Genomic DNA, 24,741 nt, shown 5'->3' on the forward strand with positions numbered 1-24,741 from the left:
TGATATCAGGATGATGTTTGCCTCATAAAATGAATTAGAGAGGATTCCCTCTTTTTCTATTGATTGGAATAGTTTCAGAAGGAATGGCACCAGCTCTGACATAAGAGGTGTTCTAAGTGAAGCTTTGGTATTAGCTCTGTGGGCTCAAACAAGTGTAAATTCACTGAGGCACTTCCACTTGAGGACTTGTTTTCTGATTTTCTCATATTTGCCTCTAGGGTAGTGGGCCTCATTTCGGTTACTGATGTTTGCATTCCTTTCTTTCCTGTCATGTTGAGTCACTAAGTAATTATCATCAAAGGGCCAAGGAGCGGCCGGTGGACATTAACATCATGGAACAGGGCTTGTACATGATTTTGGACTTTACACTGAGGCATTGTCCTTCCACTTTCCTTATCCCCACGGCTTCTCGTCTTTTGAAGCAGCCAGCTCTACCCTGGCTCCCTAGGCCTCACAGTCCCCTGGTGGCCCCGGGTGTACTCAATACTAGAGTCCTATTTGTAGGATTTTGGGAAGAAAGGGATCAGAAGCAGCATAGGGCCTGGAGAACTATATCTCTATGCCCAGATTTCCTCCTGCCTTGTCTCAGGTCTGGAGAATCAATACTGTCTTTTTTGGCTCAGGTGCTGGTTGCTCACAGAGTCTTCAACTGTCTTCCCAGGGCTCACCTCTCCTCAGAGCTTTTGCACTACTCCTCCCATCCTTTATTTTCTAGAATCATATTTTCAAAAGGTTTCTCACTGGTTTTGTCCTTTTAAAAATTTGAGGCCAGGCACGGTGTCTTATGCCTGTAATCCCAGCACTTTGGGAGGGTGAGGTGGGTGGATCACCTAAGGTGGGGAGTTCGAGACCAGCCTGGCCAGCACGGTGAAACTCTGTGTCTACTAAAAAAAATACAAAATATTAGCTGGGTGTGGTGGCAAGCACCTATAATCCCAGCTGCTCAGGAAGCTGAGGCAGGAGAATTGCTTGAACCTGGGAGGCAGAGGTTGCAGTGAGCTGATATCCTGTCATTGCACTCCAACCTGGGCAACAGAGTGAGACTCTGTCTTAAAACAAACAAACAAAAATTTGATATTGGCTGGGCATGATGGCTCATGCTTGTAATCCCACCACTTAGGGAGGCCGAGGCAGGTGGATCACCTGAGGTCAGAAGTTCAAGACCAGCCTGGCCAACATGGTGAAACCGCATCTCTACTAAAAATACAAAAATTAGCCGGATGTGGTGGTGGGCCCCTGTAATTCCAGCTACTCGGGAGGCTGAGGCAGGAAAATTGCTTGAAACTGGGAGGCAGAGGTTGCAGTGAGCCAAGATCGCACCACTTCACTCCAGCGTGAGCGAAAGAGCAAGACTCCGTCTCAAAAAAAAAAAGATAAAAACAAAAATCTGATATTTTAGCTACTTCCTGAGTTTTGTGGCATAATTTTGAACTTCTGCCAAACTCATTTTGAGTCCCATGACATTGTCCATGTATGGAGTTGTGCCAATAGAAGCAAATGCTGTTATATAGGCTCCCCTAAAACTTTAGGCTCCCCTAAAACTTTAGTCAAATCTGGTCCAGATCAGACCCTGGCAACCCCTGCTGTCATTGGATCTCAGTGAGGCCTCTGCACCCATTCCCTCCCTTTGTGATTCATCCATGGACATCCGCCTCCATTGATTTGAAAACTATCTCAGATCGCCTTCTTCCACCTCCAGCCGATCTCTCACTCCATCCCACCTGCCTGTTGTTCTTCCTTATGGAATAAAGAAATGTCCCACACTTTAGAGATTAAAAAAAAAATGTAAAAAAAGAGGGTGGACTTGTCAAGATCATACAGAGCTGGGAATGTGGTAAGCCCTGGAAACTGGGTCTCAACAACAAGGCTGCCTTCCAGAGATTCCTAATGTCTGAGAGTCCCAATGAGCTGGGGTGAACCCAGAGCCTAAGAATGGCTGTCTGGCTCCACCGCTTCCAAAGCCGCACCCAGTGCACATGGCCTGAGGCTTCCATGGTGATGGTAAAGAAACCTCCCCTGCTGCCTCTCCCAATACTGCCAAGTCCCCTCTCATCTTATTCATGCTAAATGTGCAGATGTGATCAATAGAATCAAAGGGAAATCGAGCCCTGAGGGGAGGGCCAAACTCTGAGAGGAGAGGGGTTGGAATCAAACTGGGGGCTCTGCAGCTCTGAGTGCAGGGGCTTCAAACCTTAAGAACTCGACAGCAGTGTGAAGTGGAATCGGGGGGAATGAGGTCCAAGTTTATGTTGGGAAGAATATAAGCATGATTTGGAGATTCTTGATGTTCATGTATCCCAAACAAGTACAGCTGGGAGCCACTGGAGGAAAGATTGGTGCTAGAAGTTCATGTGGGAACAGGGCAGACCCTTGGATAAATGTGGGGTCTCTCAGGCATTGCAGGGGTTTGAATAGAGGCCCTAACACTGTGGTGGGGATAGTGCCAAAGAACTCCAACATGTATTTTATCAGGGGTTTAACATAAATATCAATTCTGGAGAAAATCGGCACCAGGAGTTAAAATCTCATTTAATCTTCTATAAGATGCTATACATGTGGAAAACTAAGTTAATTGTCAAATTATCACCAAATTGCTGCAACAAATGACCAATGCAGCGATCCCGCATAGCTGTAAGGGCTCAGGGAACAGAGGGGGGTCACCCTCACCCTGGGAGAAGGAGACAGCACAGAAGAAGGTCTGCGACTCAGCTCAAAGACAGGAAAATGGTTTTGTGGGCAGGCAATGAGGAAAGGGGGGACAGAGTTGCAGTTTTCTGAGATAAAGCCTCTTAGGTGTTTTTTGACTACTTGATTGTTCCCTGTGAATGTATAAGTTTGATTTTAAAAATAAATAGAAAAGAGCCTCTTTCCTGCCACCACCCAATCTCTGAGCCCCACAGATGATGTTCTAGTTTCTTGCAGGAGGTTCTGGTCCCACCCACCTGCTCCCTTCTAAGACAACCCCACCAGCAAGGAGGTCTTCTAGTTCTTTCTGTGAGTGTTCTCTTGCTGGTCCTGGCTTGGGCCTCTGGGCCCAGGAACCTCTGGGTTCTCTCAGCTACACTTCCATCCGTGGTCTCCAACCTCAGTGCCCAGGATGCTGTGGCTGACCTCCTGGAGGGAGTGTGGCTCCTCACAGGTATCCACCTTGTAGTGCATCAGGCCAGGCCTCCTGCGGCAGCTCTCCTCTGATGACCGAGTGTGGTGGGGATGCTAAGGCCAGGCTGGTTGCCCAGACCTACTTTGCTGCCCGACTGTTTCAAATAGTTGGTGAAGGCTCTGGATTTTCCTCAGAACTTTGGTCTGGAGTGCTCCCACCCCTCCTCTTCCCCTCTCTCCCTCACATTGGGAGTGAGATTTGTTTCATGGTCCGGTGGCTCTCCCAGTCTTTTGTAACTCTTTTCACAAAGGTATATCTCCCGCTAAAACCCTTGCAATTTAATCCTGTCTTGGTGTCTGCTTCTCAGAGGAGCTGGATAACACACTCCAACCCTTCTCCCAGTCCCTGCAGCCCCTGTGGTGGGGTTGACTGTGGGTGACCACAGAGCCAGGCTGGCCTTGTCCAAACCACAGGCTGCTACTTCACAAGGCCTGACCCCACTAAGAACTGTGTTTCTCCATGTTCCTGCTGGTCATATCCAGTGCATCTAGATTACCTTTTTTTTTTTTTTTGAGATGGAGATTCGCTCTTGTTGCCCAGGCTGGAGTGCAATGGCGTGATCTTGGCTCACTGCAACTTCTGCCTCCCAGGTTCAAGCAATTCTCCTGTCTCAGCCTCCCGAGTAGCTGGAATTACAGTCATGCGCTACCATGCCCGGCTAATTTTGTATTTTTAGTAGAGGCAGGGTTTCTCCTTGTTGGTCCGGCTGGTCTCAAACTCCTGACCTCAGGTGATCCACCCGCCTTGGCCTCCCGAAGTGCTGGGATTACAGGCGTTAGCCACTGTGCCCGGCCCATTTTTTTTTTTCTAAGTAGAGATGGGGTTTTGCCATGTTGCCCAGGCTGTTCTGGAACTCCTGAGCTCAAACGGTCCTCCCACCTTGGCCCCCCAAAGTGCTGAGATTACAGGTGTGAGCCACCACACCCGGCCTGGACTACCAATCTTGATGGCAACATTAGACTGGGGGCCACTGTAGTCGTAACAGTGGTGGACCAGGCAGCAGAGTCTTGTCTTCAGTACCATGGAAACCGCGGCATCCAGTGCTAGCAGGTGTTTTAGAATGCAGGGTCAGATGCTTGAGAGGGTGACCCCAATCCTCTGCCCCTCCCTGCAGCTGCTAGGTAGGCCTCCTGTGCACTTCACTGCCTCTAGCAGCGTCTTGAAACAGCCGGCTCTGGAAGGCATCCTGATTCTGGATTCAAGAGTTTTGCTTGGATTTCTATATGAAGGTGTGAAGTGTGAATGCCACCTTTTCTGAGTTACATTTTCATTTTCTGTTGCAAACTTCGGACGTTTACTGAGGGACACTGAATAGTTGGGGGTGGGTGGGGCGAGGGAGGCAGTGGCTAGAAGGAAGGAAGGATTATAGCAGGCAGGCTCTCTGGGACAGGGCATAGGACAGAGATGGCTCCAGGAGGATTTCACAGGAAAGAATGAGGGGTGGGATGTAGTGATGTCACAAGAGTCCCATTGTGACCCCTCCCCCATCATTGGAGCAAGGACTGGCTAAGCCTGAGCAAGGGTGGGGGAAATAAATAAGGCACTGTTGCCAGGGCCTGAGCCTAGCAGAAAAAGGCTGTGTGCAGACGGAGGCCTCGGGTCCTGCTGCTCCTCCTGGACTCCTTCATCCCGATCCCTTCACATCCTCCTCTAACAAGGACTCCCACGTCCCTCCCTGGCTAACCTGGATCCTGCTCAACGCAACACCTGCCTTCTCTCAGTCCCTGGGTTCCTGCAGGCCTTGGGGCCCCACAGTCATATCTGCTGTTCCTGCAGGTCAGTGGCCAGGGTGGAGGTGGGTGGTGGTGCAAAGGAAACCTCTTGAAAGTGGCAGGGCACAGATGGGGCCTCCGCCAGTCTTGCTGGTTGAGGGCTTCCCACCATCCTGGAATCCTCTCCTGGATATCTAGTTGACCATCCTCCTGCCTCCACCTTTTTCCTTGTTTGGGTCCTGCTGTTGGATTTCTTTAAAAATCCTCCTGCCTCCAGCCTCCCCTGATGATCAGTTCCTGCCTGGGGCCACCAGGCTGCTTCAAATTGGGGTGACCATGGTAGGGATGGTGACTTGAGATTCCTGGGCCATAATGCAGGTGAGAAATGTGCCCTACAGAGTAAAAAGGAACAATGTCACTGCTGGGTCATTTTGAAAATGGGACTTAGGCAACACATGTCCCTTAAATCCAGTCCATGAGGGTACCACAAATACCACTTTTTTTTCAAATTCTAGCAGAGAGGTTGTACTGGGTTGAGAGAGAGGCCTCAGAATCAAGACCTTGTCTCCTGCCACAGTTTACCCTGGTGAAGCTCCCAGGCTGAGCACAAACTTCCAGGTCGAGCACAAACAGCCTTCAGCCCTCAGAGAGGAGGTGGCACTAATGCTCTAAGTGGGCGGCTGCTCTATGGTCTTCTGCTGCCTGGAGAGGTTTGCCTCCATCACTGGTGCCCACCTGGGGAATGCTCAGGAACTACTCTTCAAAAGTACACTCAGATGCCCACTCGGCAAAGCCATTTTGTTTCCTTACTGTACCTCTGAAATCATTTGTTAACCAAGCATTTGCAAATCCATCTGTCTTCCGTGTGTGGCATATCTATAGACACTGTGGGTGAAAAACAAGGGCAAGACTCGATTCCTTTTCTTGCTTGCTTGCTTGCTTGCTTGCTTTTCTTTTTTCTTCTTTTTCTTTTTTTTTGAGACAGTTTTGCTGTTGTTGCCCAGGCTGGAGTGCAATGGTGCCATCTCGGCTCACTGCAACCTCCGCCTCCAGGGTTCAAGCAATTCTCCTGTTTCAGCCTCCCAAGTAGCTGGGATTACAGGCTCATGCCACCATGTCTGGTTAATTTTTGTATTTTTAGTAGAGATGGGGGTTTCATCATATTGGTCAGGCTGGTCTCGAACTCCTGACCTCAGGTGATCTACCCACTTCAGCCTCCCAAAGTGCTGGGATTACAGGTGTGAGCCACTGCACCTGGCCCTATTCCTTTTTTTAGGGAGCTCACCGTTCACTGGATGAGACAGAAGGAAGCTGATTCTGAAAGGAAACAGGGTGGGGTAAAGATAAGTCAGAGGGCTGAGCACAGAGGAACTCAAGAGAAGGGGGAGAAAGACCATTGTCATCAGTGCAGCCTTTCTGGGGAGCAATGTGTGAGCTGAGCTTTGGGAAGAAATAAGGTTTTAATGAGTGTGGGAGGAGAGCCCTCCTGAGATGTATGGAGAGACCAATGCCCCTCCTCCCTGCTGCTCCCCCTCTTGAAGCTGTTCCCTTCTTCCCTCTGTCCCTGCTCAGCACAGTCACAGCAACTCTCCAAATCATGACGCTCAAAATGCCACATCTAAAAAGAACATCCGGGTAGGTGCCTCTGCTTCTTCTGACTTGGCCTCCCTTCCCTGCCCTCTTTGGGTCTCATGTAGTTCTTTTGCCTCACCCAACCTCCACACTCCCTCGACAGCAGTTGAAAACATTTGCTCTCTGAATCCCCATCTGCTTGTATATGATTCGTATCCTCTGTGAGTCAACAAGGTGAACATATTCCTCGTTTGGTTGTGGAATTTTTTTAAAACGTCTCCAACAGGCTCTGCCCCTAAGAAAGTAAATTCATGCACCTACAAAGAGAAAGGAATGGGACAGCCATCCACCTTTCGACTCCTGAGTTTCCCTCTGCACCCTTCAACACTTATTAGGACTTACCTGAAACTATGTGACAACTTTTTATTTCTATTAAACAAAATACAGCTTTCTTCCTTGTATCTGAGGAAGTTGGCACCCTTTACACAGAATAGGAGGCCCACAGTTCCAACAGTTATTGTATACATCACTGACCATGTTAATGACTCCACAAAATCAGTCCTGGGTCCACCAAATATTCTGTTGAAGATTAAATTATAAAATTAAACTCCAGCAACATGCATACACAGTTAATAAACTCAGGGAAAAGATCAAAATGGGACCTACATAAAAATTTTTTAAACTTTTTATTTATTCTGTTTCTCATGCTTGCTGAGGCTGGAGTGCAGTGGTGTGATCTCTGCTCACTGCAGTCTCTGCCTCTGGGGTTCAAGCAATTCTCCTGCCTCAGCCTCCCGCGTAGCTGGGACAAGTGCATGCCACCATTCCTGGTTGATTTTTGTATTTTCAGTAGAGACGGGGTTTTGCCATGTTGCCCAGTCTAGTCTTGACTCCTAGCCTCAAGTGATCTACCTGCCTAGGCCTAACAAAGTGTTGGGATTACAGGGAATGAGCCAACCGGCCCAGCTTTTTTTTTTTTTTTTTCCCTTGAGACAGGGTCCCTCTGTGTCATCCAGGCTGGAGTGCAGTGGCTCAATCATGGCTCACTCTAGACTGGACTTCCTGGGCGCAAGTGATCCTCACACTTTAGTCTCCAGAGTAGCTGGTACTACTCAAACTGTACACAAAAATTAATTTGAAATGCATCAAAGACTTAAATATAAGAACTAACTATAAAGCTTTTTGAAGAAAACATAGATAAACATAGATAAATCTTTGTGACTTTGGATTAGGAAGCGATTTTTTTTTTTTTTTTTTTTTGAGACAGAGTTTTGCTCTTGTTGCCCAGGCTGGAGTGCAATGGCACAATCTCGTCTCACCACAAGCTCCACCTTCTGGGTTCAAGCAATTCTCCTGCCTCAGCCTCCCAAGTAGCTGGGATTGCAGGCATGTACCACCACACCTTGCTAATTTTGTATTAGAGACGAGGTTTCTCCACGTTGGTCAGGCTGGTCTCCAATTCCCGACCTCAGGTGATGTGCCCACCTCGGCCTCCCAAAGTGTTGGGATTACAGGAGTGAGCCACCGCGCCCAGCCACGATTTCGTAAATATGACACCAAAGTAAAAGTGGCCGAGTATGGTGGGTCACACCTGTAATCCCAGCACTTTGGGAGGCCAAAGCAGGAGGATCCCTTGATTGCAGGAGTTTGGACCAGTCTGGGCAACATAAGGGAACCCTGTGTCTACAAAACAAAATAAAAAAATTAGCTGGGTATGCTGGCATGTGCCTTCAGTCCCAGCTACTCCAGCCACTCTGGAGGCTGAGGAGGGAGGATCACTTAAGCTGAGGAGTTCTGGGCTGCAGTAAGCCATGATTGTACCACTGCACTCCAGCCTGGGTGACAGAGTGAGACCCTGTCTCAAAAAAAAAAAAAAGAAAAAAGTACAAGTGACAAAAACAAAATTGGACTTCACCAAAATTAAAAAAAAATTGATTTCAAATAACACCACACAGAAAGTAAAAAGACAAGCCATAGGATGGGAGAAGAACCTGGCAACTTGTTTATCTCATGAGGGACTTGTATTAGAATACACAGGGAACTCTTGCAACTCAACAAAAGGAAAATAACCCAAGTGAAAAATGAGTGAAAAATTTGCATGGACATTTCTCCAAAGATAATACACAAATTGCCAATAATCACATGATATGATGCTCAACACCATTAGTCATTAGGGAAAGGCAAATCAAACGTACAATGAGATGCCACCTTCTACCCCTTAGGATGGCTATGATAAAATCTACAGACAAGAACAAGTGTTAGCAAGGATGGAGGAAAAAACCCTCATCACTGCTGGTGGGAATGTGAAATGGTGCAGCCACTTTAGAAAACAGGTTGGCGGCCAGGTGCTGTGTCTCATGGCTGTAATCCCAACAACTGGGAGGCCAAGATCGGTGGATTGCCTGAGGTCAGGAGTTTGAGAGCAGTCTGGGCAACATGATGAAACCCTGTCTCTACAAACAAACAAACAAACAAACAAAAAAACAAAAAAAAATTATGCAGGCATGGTGGCATGTTCCTGTAGTCTCAGCTACTCAAGGAGCCGAGACAGGAGGGTCACTTGAGCCCAGGAGGTTGATGCTGCAGTGAGTGGTGTTTGTGCCATTGCACTCCAGCCTGGGTGACAGAGTGAGACCACATCTCTGGAAAAAAAAAAAGAGGGAAAACAGGTTGGCAATTCCTCTCAAAAATTAGGCAGTTATACTTTGACCCAGAAATTATACTCCTACTTATATAAGCAGAAATGAAAACATAAATCTACACAAACTTCTACACAAATGCTCATAGCAGCTTTATTCTTAATAAACAAAAGTGGAAACAGTTCAAAAGCCCATCAGCTGATGACTGGATAAATATCATATATGCACACAAGGGAATATTTTTCAGTAAAAAACTAAGTTCTGGGCCAGGTGAGGCATCTCATGCCTGTAATACTGATGCTTGCACCTGTGCAAGCATAGGTATTGCACAGACTGAAGAAGGAGGATGGTTTCACCCCAAGAGTTCAAGACCAGCCTGGACAACATAGCAAGACCCCTTTCTCTACATATATATAGAAAATGTTCTCAAATTAGATGGTGCCAATGATTGCACAATTCTGTGACTATACTAAGAACCAGTGTATATTCTATTTTATTTCATTTTATTTTATAGACAGGGTCTCACTCTGTCACCCAGGCCGGAGTGAAGTGGTGCGATTTCGGGTCATAGCAACTTCTATCTCCCAGGTTCAAGCGATTCTCCTGCCTCAGCCTCCCGAGTACCTGGGATTACAAGCACACACAACTATGCCTGGATATTTTTTGTATCTTTAGTAGAGACAGGGATTCGCCATGTTGGCCAGGCTGGTCTTGAACTCATGACCTCAGGTGACCCGCCACCCCCACCCCCACCCCCCGCTGCCCCCTCGGCCTCCCAAAGTGCTGGGATTACAGGCGTGAGCCACCGCGCCGGGCCCATTGTACATTTTAAATGGGCGAATTACATAGTGTTTGAATTATAACTTAATAAAGCTGCTGGGAAAAAGAGAAGATAAAAAAGGTGGATTAAAGGGCCCACAGAAGAAGCCGCCTGACCCCCGGCCTGGCCTCCTTCTCGGCTCTTCCTCTCCGGGGGCCCAACAGGGCTGTGTGTTTGACAGGCAGTTGGGAGACCCTGGTGGCCAGTTTTGGTTGGTCACGTGGGCACGCGGCTGAGCCAATCAGAATCTCCTGGCAGTTGGTTCCTGGAGGCAGAATCTGTTAAACTGATGAAGCTCTCGTCTCAGGGTCCCTGTCTCGGGGAGTCGGGACTATTGGGTCACCCTGGGTAGTCGGGACTTTAGACTGAGCTGTCTTGGTCACTCAGGGGGCAGTTGGCAGAGTATTCGTGGTCAGGGAGGTGACCCATGGTCAGCAGGGTCAGGCCACCCAGGGACAAAGGGTCCTCCTGCACCGGGCCCTGGAGAAGGACAGACCGGTGGGGACTTGGGGTCAGCGGGGGAGCCTCCGCGGATGGGGAGTCACCACCTGCCGGGTAAGAGGGGACTCATCACAGGGGCCGGAGCAGGACAAGCGCTCCTTCCCGGCTCAGGCCGGGTCCCAGGCTGGACCCCTCCCTGTCTCACGGGCTGGCCTCCTTCGGAGCTGGCTGGGATGGAAAGGGGAAGTAGGAGGAGCTCAGGGCACAGGGATTGGGTCCGATCCTGGGGTCTGAGCTGTGGGGTGAGGAGGGGATCGCATCTCCCCTGGGGAGTGATGATGTCATCCAGCCGTGGCCGATGCTGGAGGTCATGATGTGAACCTTGACAGGTTACCCAGGGCTGCCTTCCTGTTCTTCTTCTGGGCTGTCAGGGAGACCCCCTGCTCTGTTTTGTTTTTAAGTGACCAGAGACAGACATGTAACGTAGAAAACGCTATCACTTTGATCATTTGTTTCAAATGGAAGAAAAACCGACACAAGTGGGTTTCTGGTGGGAAGCGCATCCCTCCAACTCCAGGAACTCCATTAAGGAGTTAAGAAAGCACAGAGTCCTGTCAGCAGCCAGAGACATGCTGGGCAGTGGTGACCTGGGAGCCACCCTGGGACATGGAGATCTCGAGCTCTACCCTCCGTGCAGGGAGATTCCTTTCGGAAAAAATCTCTGGCAGAGTGGGAGGGTGTAGGGGCCAGTTACATACAGGCTTGCTGCTAGGACCCCTTAGCCATGGGCAGGGTGGGCACAGTGACCAGGGCCAGGAAACTTACAGGCCCACGAAAGAGTGTCAATTTCAAAGTCAGAAGAAAAAAAAATTGAACTATGTGATTTTTTTTTTTTTTTTTTTTTTTTTTTTTTTTAAATGGAGTCTTGCTCTGTCGCCCAGGCTGGAGTGCAGTGGTGTGATCTCGTCTCACTGCAAGCTCCGCCTCCCGGGTTTACGCCATTCTCCTGCCTCAGCCTCCCAAGTAGCTGGGACTACAGGCGCCTGCCACTGCGCCTGGCTAATTTTTTTTGTATTTTTAGTAGAGACGGGGTTTCACCGTGGTCTGGATCTCCTGACCTCGTGATCCACCCGCCTCGGCCTCCCAAAGTGCTGGGATTACAGGCGTGAGCCACCGCGCCCAGCCTATGATATTAATATATTTATCATTATACCAGTAACTCATAAAATCAAATTTCAAACTTTTTTTTTTTTTTTTTTGAGACAGAGTCTTGCTCTGTTGCCAGGCTGGAGTGCAGTGGCTCCATCTCAGCTAACTGCAAGCTCCTCCTCCCAGGTTCAAGCCATTCTTCTGCCTCAGCCTCCCGAGTAGCTGGGACTACAGCCACCCACCACCATGCCTGGCTACTTTTTTGTATTTTAGTAGAAACGGGGTTTCACCGTGTTGGTCAAGATGGTCTCGATCTCCTGACCTCAATCTGACCGCCTTGGCCTCCCGAAGTGCTGGGATTATAGGCATGAGCCACCGCACCCAGCAAACTTCAAACCTTTTAATGGAACAAGGACACACAGGCATTAATCCCCAGTGTCCATCAAAGTTGCAATGCAGCCCTAACGGCCTGGCATCCTTGAAAGGGACGTGCATTTAGTAATGAGATATGCACAGCAGCATAGTCAGCTGTGTGGTACATTCTCAGCTGTGCCTCAGCAGCCCTGATGCAGACATCCAGAAGGAGCACAGCCACTTTATCCAGAGGTGAAGTTTTGCAGCAAGACAGCATTCATAGGGGGAGTTCTCAACAAATGTCAGTCCCCAAAAAGGGAACTGGCTTTATTATGGTCATTAGGATATTCACTCATAGAGAACAGGACCTGACAGACAAAGCAAAGAATGAATACTAAGATTAGAAGTATTTGGCACATTTGGGATGAGAAGGAGGCACAATGGGAAAGTGTTGAGTTGAAATCAAACTTGGGTTAAATGTGCTCAGTTTTGCCCAGGATCATTCTTGGCCACAGGACTCAGTTTGCTGAGCAGGTACACAACACACAAGGATACAAGCAGCCATTGCGCACAGACACACCCACGTCGGACACAACCTGCTCTCCTCTCTTCCCTGCACCAAGAGGCGCATGTGGCAGGGGTCCTGGTGGAGCACTTCAAGGAGAAGTGTCTGGGGACCCTCATGTGAAGGGAACTCTGTGTCAAGGCACCCCCTTTCCTCAGCCACAATGAGCTCTTGGAAGCTGAGCAATGGTGTGGGAGAGGTTGTGGGGGGTAGCAAAGCAGGGGAACCAGCCTGGAATTGTCTCAGGGAAAGACCAGGCCGCTAAGAGTGCAGATGGAGACATGAGACATCCGAGGGAGGGAGGAAGAGGGGACCCCCTCATGAAATTGGGGCTCACGTACACCTGCATCAAGTGCTGCGGCAGTGTTCAATCAGAAATGCTGCCCAGTACCCAGGTGGGGCACATACACGCTCAACACCTGAAAAATATCTGTTCTGATTTGTGCTTCAGGAGAAGAGTTAATGTCTCCTTCATCTTTCTCTCTAGCAATCAGCCATGACTGTCTTTGCATTGTCCATGCTCTCAGCCTACCACCTCCTCCCCCTGCCATTGCAAGTGGCTAACACTGGGGATGAAGACCAAGACACCACAGCCTTTCTCCAATACCTCCCAAATCAGCACAGACAAGGACGAAGGCCTCAATCCACAACTGCTGAAGATGGACCCTGGCCACATGGGATGGTCAGACACGCCTGCCCAGCTATCTGCAGGCGAAGAGGCTCAGAAGAGGTTTGGGGGCCTGAAGGACATCTTGCTCCCATGTCCATATGGGCAGGCGATTTCTGCTCCATGAGTCAATTTTGCCATATAAAATACTTAATTTCAGCCATTCCAGGGTGCTACAGGATGCACAGCTTCCCATCAGCCCACCTGAACTCCAGCCATGCCATTTTGATACCAGGAATAAGGTCACCTGCTTTCCTGCCCCTTAGGGGGCCAGAGCCATGGAAACAAAATGGCACTTCTGTTTACCTGTTATATTATTTGTTTGTCATCCTTACATGTTTGGAAAATGCAATTATATGAAAAAAGTTTAGTAATTACAGACATAACAGCAGAAAGACCTCGGAACCAAGCTTATTCTCATGGCCGATTCTGCTCCACCTGGGACTCTGCTGCGCTGCGGGCATCCTATGGTCAGAATCACAGAGGGACCATCAGGGAGGGCCTTCCCAGAGGATGGACCTCACGTGACTGCTGCCTGAGCAAGTGGCACTGGCCACTCTGCCTGGAGACAGGAGTAAATACAGGGCTGGCCAGGAGACCTGCACACTCTGCTACCGGCCTTGTCCATCTTTAGCTTCTAATCTGAAAATGAGGAACACGCAGACCAAGAGTATCTTTGAGGGTTAGTACAGACTACAGAAAAGCCCTGGGCCTTTCACTCTCTCCTTTTGCAAATTCCCATGTGTGGAAATGCTGTTTGGATAATGAGGGAGCCTGAAGAAGGTGGACACATAAGCAGCCCCAACAAGGCTGGCTCCAGCCTGTGAAAATGGGGCCCCGTGCCCAGCGTGTGGCCTTACTGGTTCAGTCTTCTTCACAGTGGGAGGTTTTGAGTGCCCAGATGCCCAGTGCCTCCTACCTGAAACAGGACAGGACCGGGCTGACCCCTGGAGGAATCCCATGCAGACTTGGCTATTCAGGGAGTTTCTGCCCAGCCAAGCTCGCCTCTGTGGCTACCCTGGTCTTGCTGCTCATATCTGCCAGGAAAGGCCTGGACTTGGAGAGAAACCTGGGATTTGGATTCAGTCCTTGCCGGCCTGGCTGATTCATATCCTTACCTCTGTCTGTGGAAGCCTATGTTCCTGAGCAGCGAGTCAGAGGGGGCATCTGAGCACAGAGCAGGGAGCTTCAGATGGGAAGAAGTCAGAGGAACCAGAATGTATCAGAGAATGTGGAGTTGGGTGCCTGAGCTCAAAGGCAAGCTGGGCTATAGGCTGGCTGTGTGATCTTGAGCAAGTTCGACCAGATTCTTTGTGCCTCTTTTCTCTCCTTAATAAGATAAATGTCTTCACTAGTACACTGAGGGCTGCCATTAAGTTCTATGTGCAGAGATCCAAGGCAGGCCCTAGGCCTCTTGGTGAGTGCTACTCCTCATTACAATTTGCTGCCAGGAGCAACATTGGGTGAGAGAACTTCTTAGAGCCTTGGCAGTCCTTGTCCTCCTGGACCCTCTGTTTTGAGGGTGGAATGAGGTGAAGGGCAAGTGCTTTCCCAGCTGGTCAGGTGCTCTACCAACTGGGCATATTCTAATCCCCCCAGCGTATACAGATCAGAGTTTGATGTGGCCAATGGGTCCGATGCCCAAGTGAGAATCTCTTGATGAAGTTATTGGTGTGGGGTTTTGCTTTGGTTTTTAATTATAGAGAACAAAAGTATTGAAAGTATTACATTTACCCTAAAGTTGTAAGCAAGTTATGGTCAAGTGAAGATGAAGACCCATCCTCAAACACAGGTTCCATTCTTAGCTCATCTCATTTAAAGGAGAGAAAAGCCTTGCAGGTGAAACATGGTGGGGGTAGACAGGGGTTCAGCCAATTTCAGTGTTTGGCCCCAAGAAGTGAATTTGGGTTTGAGGACCTCTCTCTGGAAGGATTTTGTGACCAGATCTTCCTGGAGATGATATTAGAAGCTTTTCTCACCAAATATTTATTTTCCTGGGGTGCAACTTCTTCTTCATTATTTTTTGTCTGCAGTAGTCTTTTTGGACTGAAGTGCAGGTTGCTCACAGCGTCCTACAAAGTAACTGTCTTCCCAAATCTCACCTACCTCTGAGCTTCTGCTGTATTCCTCTCTTTCTCTCTCTCTTTTTTTGAACTGGAATCTATTACTTTGGATGATGCATGCTGGCGTTTTCTAAAGTTTCCTTATTGATTGTGTCTTTCAAAAATAATCTGATAATATTTTAGCTTCTTGAATTTTGTGGCATATTTTTACGGCTCTGCTAAACCCATTTTTGAGTGCTATGACATTGTTCATGTATGAAGTTGTGCCAATGGAAACAAAATGCTGTCATATAGACTCCCCTAAAACTTCAAATCTGGTCCAGATCTTAGACTGACAGGTTCTGCTGTCATTGGATCTCAGTGAGACTTTTGCACCCATTTCCTCCCTTTGTGATTCATCCATGGACATCCCCATCTCTTTGAGAACAATCTCAGGAATATTCCTTGCCTTCTTTCGGCTCTCACTCCATCTCATTTCCTGCTATTCACTCGGGAATAAAGAAATGTCCCACACTTTAAAGAGTAAAAACAAAAATTGGAGCTCAGAGAGGGTGAACTTGTCAATATCACACAGAGCTGGGAGTGTGGTAAGCCCTTGAAATGGGGCTCAATGACACCGCTACCTCCCAGGGATTCTTAATGTCTGAGGGTTCCAGTGAGCTGAGATGAACCCAGGGCCTAAGAAGCACTGTCTGATCTCCTCACCTCCAAAGCCCCACCCAGTGCACATGGCCTGAGGCGTCCATGGTGATGGTAAAGAAACCTCACCTGCCATCTCTCCCATTACTGCCATGTCCTCTCTCATCCTATTCTGTGCCAAATGTCCAGATGTGATCAATAGAATCAGGAGAAAATTGAGGCCTGAGGGGAGGGGCCAGACTCTGGGAGTAGAGAGTGGATTGAAGTCAGATTAGGGCTGTTCAGCAATGAGTTCAGGGCCTTCAAGTGTTGGGAGCTTGGCAGCAATGCCAAGGGGAATGGGGGTGGATTTGGGTCCAAGTTTATGTTCGAAGAATATAAGCATGATTTGGAGACTCCTGATGTTCATATGGCCCCATCAAGCAGAGCTAGGGGTCACCAGAGGAGAGAATGATGCTAGAAGTTCAGGTGAGAACAGGGCAGACCCTGCATAAATGTGGGATCTCTCTGTTTGAATCACGGCCCAAACACTGTGGCAGGGACACTCCCAAGGAACTCAAATATGTATTTTATCAGGGCTTTAACATAAGGAATATTGATTCTTAAGAAAATTGGAAACATATGAGAATCTAATTTACTTTGTTATGAGACGCTATACACCTGGAAGAATAGGTTAACTGTCAAATTATTACCAAATTGTTGCAAAAAATTGCCAATGAAGCAATCATACAAGGCTCAGGTAACACAGTGGGTGGCCATCACTCTGGGAGAGGGAGATAGCACTGGAGAAGGTCCTTGTGACTCAGATCAAAGAGAGCAAATGGCAAAGAAGGGGGACAGTTGCTGTTTTCTGAAGTATAGCCTCTTAGGTGTTATTTGACCATTTGTTACCTGTGAATGTATAACTTTGATTTTTAAAATAAGTAGAAAAGAGCCTCTTTCCTAACACCAACCAATCTCTGAGCCCCACAGATGGTCTTCTGGTTTCTTGCAGGAGGTTCTGGTCCCACCCGCCTGCCCCCTTCTAGGACAACCCCACCAGCAAGGAGGTCTTTTAGTTCCTTCTGTGTGTGTTCACCTGCTGGTCCTGGCTTGGGCCCCAGGGAGCCCAGGAACCTCGGGGTTCTCTCAGCTGCACTTCCATCCGTGGTGCCCAACCTCAGTGCCTAGGACTCTGTGTGCCTGACCTCCTCCAGGCAGGGCTGCTCCCTCCAGGTGTCCACCTGGTATGGGCCTCCCGTGGCAGCTCTCCTCTGATGACCTAGTGTGGTGGGGGTGCTAAGGCCAACCTGCTGCTGGCATGCCCAGAACTTATTTGCTGGCTGTTTCAAAGACTCCCGAAAGGCACCATGGATTTTCCTTAGAATACAGTTCTGTGCAGTCCCACCCATCCTCTTCCCCTCTATTTCCCACTAGGGCTGATACTTGCTTTAAGGTCTGATGGCTCACCCAGTCCTTCATAATTTTCACAATGTTACGTTCCTTCCTAAAACCCTTGCAGTTTAATCTGCTCTTGGCGTCTGCTTCTCAGAGGAGCTGAGTAACAGAGACTCCAACCCTTCTTCTCTCAGTCCCTGCTGCCCCTGTGGTGAGGTTGACAGTTGCAGACCATAGAGCCAGCCTGGCCTTGCCCAGAGCATACATGACCTCTTAGTAAGGCTGGGCCCTGCTAAGGGCTATGTTTTGCACACGTTCCTGCTAGTCACATCCAGCACATCTGGGCTACCACTCGGATGGCAACATTACGTTGAAGACCACTGTGGCCATGGCAGGAGTAGACCAGATGGCAGTCTTGTCTTCAGTCGTCATGGAAATCCCAGCTATGCAGCACTAGCAGGTGTTTTATAATGGAGGATCAGATGCTTGAGCTTCTGAGCAGGCCTCCTCCCTCTACTGCCTTCTGTAAGGGTCTTGGCAGCAGCCGGCTCTGGAAGGCATCCTGGCTCTGGGTTCAAGAGCTTGCTGGGCTTCTACATGAAGGTGTGAAGTGTGAATGTCACCTTTTCTGATTCACACTTTTGTTTTCTGCTACAAATTTGGGATGTTTTCTGAGGGACACTGAATAGATGGGGGTGGATGGGGAGGGAGGCAGGGGCTAGAAAGTGTTCTCCTGGGGCCACCCTCCAGCCTAGGGCATCTGATGGATGAGGAGGGGAGAATCTTTGAGATCCTGTTTATGAGGGCACCGCAAATACCACATTTTTTTCTTTTTTGCAAATTCTAGTGGAGAAATTTTACCAGGTTGGGAGAGAGGCCTCAGGATTAACTCCCTGTCTCCTGCCACAGTTTACACCGGTGAAGCTTCCTGGCCAAGCATAAACTCCCAGGTGGAGTACAAACAGCCTTCAACAATGGCACCATCATTGGTACCAATGGCATTGAGAGGAGGTGGCACTGACACCCTAAGTGGGTGGCTGCCTTATGGTCTTCTGCTGCCTGGAGAGCTTTGCCTCCATCACTGGTGCCCACCTTGGGAATTCCCAGGAATTACTCTTCAGAGGTACACTCGGAAGCCCACTCTGCAAGGCCATTTTGTTCCCTTACTGTGTCTCTGAAATCATTTTGAGACAGGAGAATAGGGAATTAGGGTAAACAACGGTTAAGGCATAAGCAAAAGAACAGCAGGTGCAGCCAGCTCTAGACAGCATATAGGCCACATCCTCACTCCTGTTATAACAAGACAGAAGTTTCCACTTCAGCCTCTTGTTTCATCCTGGGTAAGTCCTTCATAGGATGTAACCAATTGGAGGCCTCTAAAGGGCACCTAAGGGTGTTGCTAAATTATTTTCTTAATAGCTTAAAACCCTAAAGAACATTGTAATCAGCGCTCTTGAACCCTTTACATAAGCCTGCTTCCACTCTGTGGAGTGTACTTTTGCTTCAATAAATCTGTGCTTTCATTGCTTCATTCTTTTGTTGCTTTGTTTGTGCACAACAAATCTGTGCTTTTGTTGCTTCTTTCATTGCTTTGCTCTTTTGTTGCTTTGGTTGAGTGTTTTGTTCATTCTTTGTTCAATGCTCCGTGAGCATGGACAACTCAGAGTCAAGACTTTTTACCTTGTAACAGTTTGTTATCCCAGCACTTGCAAATCCATCTGTCTTCTGTGTGTGGCTTTCTATGTGGCATAACTATAGACATTGAAGGTGAAACACAAGGTAACACTCCATTCCTTAATGAGCTCTCAGTTCACTGGATGAGACAGAAGGAAGCCACTGACTCTGAAAGGAAACAGAGTGTGGCAAAGATGGGGCAGAGGAGTGAGCACAGACAGGATCAAGAGAAAGGGGAGACAAACTATTGTCATCAGTGTGACCTTTCTAGGGAGCAATGTGTGAGTTGAGCTTTGGAGAAGAAATGAAGAAGCTGGATGTGGTGGCTCACTCCTGTAATTTCAGCACTTTGGGAGGCCAAGGCAGGTGGACAGCTTGAATCCAAGGGTTCGAAACCAGCCTGGGCAACAAGGTGGTCTCAAGATGCTCTATCACTTGTCCTTCTGACTCAACAGACCCAATGATACTTTAAGTGTGGCAAAAGGTGAAACCCCATCTGTACTGAAAATACAACAAATTAGCCAAGCATGGTGGCACACATGTGTGGTTACAGCCACTCGGGAGGCTGAGGTGGGAGAATCACCTGAGCCTGGAAGGTCAAGGCTGCAGCGAGCTGAGATCGCACTAGTACACTCCAGCCTGGGCAACCGGAGTGAGACCCTGTCTCAAAAAAACATGAATAAATAAATAAATAAATAAGAAGAGCCTTCCAGAGCAGTATGGAATGGCCAATGCCCCTCCTCCCTGCTGCTCCTCCTCCTGTAGCTGTTTCCTTCTCCCCTCTCTCCTTGTTTGGAACAGCCACAGCGACTCTCCAAATTATGACACTCAAAATGCCACTTCTAAAAAGAAAATCAGGGTTGGTGCCTCTGCTTCTTCTTACTTGACCTTCCTTCTCTGCCCTCTTCTGACTCGTCCTCCCTTCTCTTTTGGATGTAATTCTTTCCAGCCTCCACACTCCCTTGACAGAAGGTGAAAAATTTGTATCTCTGAATCCTATATCTGCTTGTCTATGATCTAAATACTTTTTGAGTCAACAAGGTGAACATGTTCCTCATATTTCGTTATGGAATGTTTAAAATGTCTAAAATAGACACTGCCACTGAGAAAGTAAATTCATGCACCTACAAAGAGAAAGGAAAGGACAGCCATCCACCATTTGACTACAGAGTTTCCACCTGCACCCTTCGACACTTATTAGAACTTTCATGAAACAGTGTGACATCTCTTATTCCTGTCAAACAAAATGGAACTTTCTTCCTTGTATGTAAAGAAGTTTGCACCCTCTACACCGAATAAGGAGATGCACAGTTCCAACAGTTATTGTATACATCACTGACCATATTAGTCACTCCTCAAAATCCATCATAGGTCCACCAAATATTCTGTTACCTTAAGACTACATTGTAAGATTAAACTCCAACAACATGTATATACAATAAATGAATGGAGAGAAAAATAAAAGTGGTGAGAATATAATATTAATGTGTACATATTACAAATATCCAAAGCTACTACCATACTTGTTTTTGTAATTTATCATGAGGCCATGACACCTTTTAAAAAATATATTTTAAAAATATAAAAATTTATTGATTTTATTTATTTATTTATTTATTTATTTATTTATTATTATACTTTAGGTTTTAGGGTACATGTGCGCAATGTGCAGGTTAGTTACATATGTATACATGTGCCATGCTGGTGCGCTGCACCCACTAACTCGTCATCCAGCATTAGGTATATCTCCCAATGCTATCCCTCCCCTCTCCCCGCACCCCACAACAGTCCCCAGAGTGTGATGTTCCCCTTCCTGTGTCCATGTGTTCTCATTGTTCAATTCCATTTATTCTTTTCACTATGCTTCTTTTATTTTGTGGAATCAGGACATGATGGTACATTTGTTTTCTTGTTTCACTACTCATTCCATATTTTCCCGGTCCTCACTGAGAACCTCAATTTGTCTCAGGTCTTTGTCTAATATGAGTGACCTAAATCACCAAAGTCCAGTCCTGAAGACAGGCTTTTCTGGGGAATATGCAGGGTTTGAGCAGCCGAGGCCCACTGAGTGAGCCCTTTCCAGGCACCAAGGGAAATGCCTTCAGGATAAGGAGGAAGAAAATCTAACCAAAGATCCAAACCATAGGACCATGTGGACATGGCTACAATGCCAGGTGATTCCCAAAGAGGAGATACTGATGAACTTCCCATGAGGGAAATTCTCTCTTGTCATCAGTCCATGAGAGGGCAAACACACTTAAAGCTCTGAGCAGTATCAGGAGAAGATGCCTGAGCAGCTTTGGTGCTGACTGTGAAGAAACTGCAGGATGACCAGAAAGACCTGAATCTCCATGCTGAGGTCTGTGCTGTGAGGACAGGGGTGTATCTAATGCATCTAACTCCACCTTCTGCCCTGACTTCAAACTCTTTAAGAAACTGCATCAGGGCAGAGGCTGAGGAACTTCAGTCCATAATAAAACGTGAGGCCTTATGCCCTGCAAGGTGTGTTAGGGACTTGATGGCAACCAAGGTTGCCAAACATGTCAATTCTTCTGGACACAGGGGCACAAGTCACGGAGGTGCCAAGAAATGTCTATGCCCATTTTGAAAAATTACTTTAACTGGATTTGGAAGTAACCGTGAACAATGGGCTGATATATCTTTGTGGGTGGGCCCTTTTGTGCCAATATACACTGGAGTGGCTGTAATTAATAATGCTGAATGTATTGTGGGAATAGATGTAGAGTGTGTATGTAATACTATGTTTAACTGTAAAGGACATTCCCTGTAAGAAAATACAAAGTAGAACAATGGAGAGGCACAAGTACATAAGCGGGAGTAACAGCACGTGTTGTTACATGCCAACATCCCTATCCTGGGGTGGGTCAGAAATGAGAACACTAACAAAGTCGGTATTGCCTGACAAGCATCCATTACTAACGGAAGTGTTACATCCAGGAAAGAAGTAAACTAGACATTAATGGCATCTCACAGCTACATGAAAAAGTGCCTAGTCACCCTCTAGATGTGGCTGTCTCAGATACAGGATCTGTGCCAGCACCCTGGGCTTCTTGGGGACTTTAGTGCACTGAAGTTGTTGAGGATACCTGGGCTTGGTTCACAGATGGGTCAGCTAAGTTCAAGGCCAGTGGGGGATATTGGGCTGCTGCTGCTGTGGAGCCCCAAAGGAAATTGCCCAAAACTGCATGGAAAAAGGAACTCTGCTCAGTTGGTGGAGTTGCAGGCCAACACTTGCCCTAGAAACACTCCCCTGCCCCCAAAATGCACCTTGTTACAGTTCACTGACTTGTGGGCAGTCAACAGTGGAATTGGCAGTGTGGTGCTGGTGATGAGATGACTGGACGATCAAGTTGTAGCTTCTATGAGGACAAACGTTATGGTGCAGATTGCACAAGATTTCAACCCCCGGTTTGTGACACATGTGGATGCCAAGAAAAAAGACCCTTCAGTAATGGACATCACTGAAATCCACAAGCGGATCAGGAGACCTGTACTGCCCTGGTGCCAGGAGCCATTAAAAGATGGAATGTGCTGCCCTTAAAGAGAAACGGATAAAGGTAACTAACAATGAAGGCTATGCACCAAGTGGAGCATACTCATCATGAAGGCACTTTGGGCAAAAAATGTGGCAGTTCCCTGAAATGATACCTTCTATTATATTTAAAAAGAATTTGTGACAGATTGGAACAGAGGAGGCCCAGGCAGCCTATAAAATTCCCAAACCACATAATTAACACTTCTTGCACTATCTTCTGTGTCTACTTCTGAGCTACTGGAATTTCAGAGTAGCAAAAATGAGCCAGAGAATAGGTGACTCTAATATGGTACATCTTCTGCTGTCTGGCTATGCTTACTGAATTTAGGCAGTTATGGACATTGATGATAATGATCATGAATATGAGGTGGCAATTCCTAAGGTAGTCCTGGTGGGCCAAAGTGCATCAGTAGGGAAGAGAGAGTTTTTAGGGTGGTACAAAGTATATAAGGAAGAAACTCCTGAGCCACTTAAGGATGAGTCTGAATGTGTGGTGTTGGCTAGACGTGGGAAGAGCTGCAAACACAGTGAAGTGACTGCTGCAAGGACTGATCATACTGACCACCCGGCTGTGCAAGGAGAAGAGCAACCCTGGTTGATGTGAGGAGAGAACATCTTGGGCCCTGGAGTGTCAGGGGTGGAGGGAGTGGTCCGCAGGGCATCTGGCCAATTTAACCCAGAGTGCCACCACCACCCTCCACTGCTGGCCAGCATAGAATCTTAATCAAAACCCTCCCAATAGCCCTTGGCACCAGGAAATAGCTTCCAGTGAAGTGAAAGAACAAGGTTAACTTCGCAGACACTCATGTTGTTAGAATTTTTAATATGCTTTTCACCGACTATTCTAAACTCTGTAGCATGAGTGATAATGGACAATCATATTGACCTGGACTTCCTGGTGGCCAGTGAGTGTGGGAGGTGTGTGGTTGATAACACCTCATGCTGCACCTGGGTTAGTAACATTTTCACTGGCTTAACTCCAGCATCTGGCTATGGTCCGATTGCACTAATGTGAGTAATAGCATGATCGCTGTCATCTAATTTTGCCCAAGACAAACAGAACAGACTTGGTCTGATACCTTTACAGTTACTAAAAGAATGTAATAATGGTGGCCTATGCTACCAAGAATTCTTCACTGCATATGTGAACAAGCAGGAGGCAGGGCATGAAGTTGTAGGGGAATGCCCCCACCTTGCACCCTGACAACCTTGCACATATCCACACAGGCCTTCTGGGCAAAGGCACAAATCACAGGTAATCTGACTCTTGGCAGAACACCCTGTTATCCTCCTGGAACACAGGGTGAGAGGCCTATGAGGAGCTGCTGTAAGGCCATTTCCCACTCCTGTATATCTGCTAAGAGGCTGCTATTGCCTCTTGGGTTCTGATGAGGTATGAGGCTTTCTATCCCACCCTCTTCAGAATAGAGTTGCATAACAGAGTTGCAGAATTGGATCCTCAGCAGTGGGTACCCTCCAACTTGTCTTGCAGTCATCTGGCTCCTTTCATTTCAGTTTCATGTGTGTGTGTGTGTGTGTGTGTGTGTGTGTGTGTGTGTAGGGATGTGGTTGGGGGACAATAACCACAGGGAGCTGTCATCTTTGACTATTCTTCCTTTCAGTGTCTACGTCTACGTACATAATAAACAATCTAAATCAAAAAATGGCTTTTGTATCTTTACTGGTCAAATCAGTCATGCTTTGCCCTTTTTTGTACATTTGACAAGTGAAAGTTCTTGCAATTTCCCCTCCCTACCAAGAATAAACCAGAAGCAAAGCATCACTCGAGAAATTGTATCAATGAATGCCACAATCAAAGACTCAAAAGAAGTGGTGATACCTGTCACATCCCCATGTAACTTACCAGTTTGGCCTGTTCAGGAGTTAGATGGATTTTGGAGAGAGGCTGTGGGTTATCATTAAGTAAATCAGGTAGAGACTCTCATTGCAATTGCAGGCTCAGATATAACAACTTTACTGGAGCAAATCATCATAACCCTTGAAACTTGGTATGCAGCTACTGACTCAGCTAAAGCTGTTTCTCATCATACCAATTTTCAGGGACCACTAGAAAGAATTTGCTGTGACCTGGTAGTGCTAACAGTATACCTTCACAGCATTGCCACAGGGTAGCTCTATTCTGTTCTCCACCATGACATGGTCTATAGAAATACTGAGTGTTAAGCCACAGACATGGTGGCTCATGCCTGTAATCCCAGCACTTTGGGAGGCTGAGGCGGGCAGATTACCTGAGGTCAGGAGTTCAAGACCAGCCTGACCAACATGGAGAAACCCCGTCTCTACTAAAAATACAAACTTAGCTGGGCGTGGTGGCACATATCTGTAATCCCAG

General features: G+C 47.5%; 1 long non-coding RNA gene across 1 annotated transcript; it reads left to right on the forward strand.

Moving 5' to 3' along the window:
- The first annotated feature begins 4,241 nt into the window (after window positions 1–4,241).
- On the forward strand, window positions 4,242–18,689 carry LOC100454882 (uncharacterized). The gene is made up of 2 exons (XR_008516862.1): window positions 4,242–4,936; window positions 12,900–18,689. It is a non-coding gene; the product is annotated as an uncharacterized LOC100454882 (long non-coding RNA).
- The last annotated feature ends 6,052 nt before the right edge of the window (window positions 18,690–24,741 follow it).

Source organism: Pongo abelii, chromosome 21 (assembly GCF_028885655.2).
Source record: "Pongo abelii isolate AG06213 chromosome 21, NHGRI_mPonAbe1-v2.0_pri, whole genome shotgun sequence".
Classification (NCBI taxonomy): Eukaryota; Metazoa; Chordata; class Mammalia; order Primates; family Hominidae; genus Pongo; species Pongo abelii.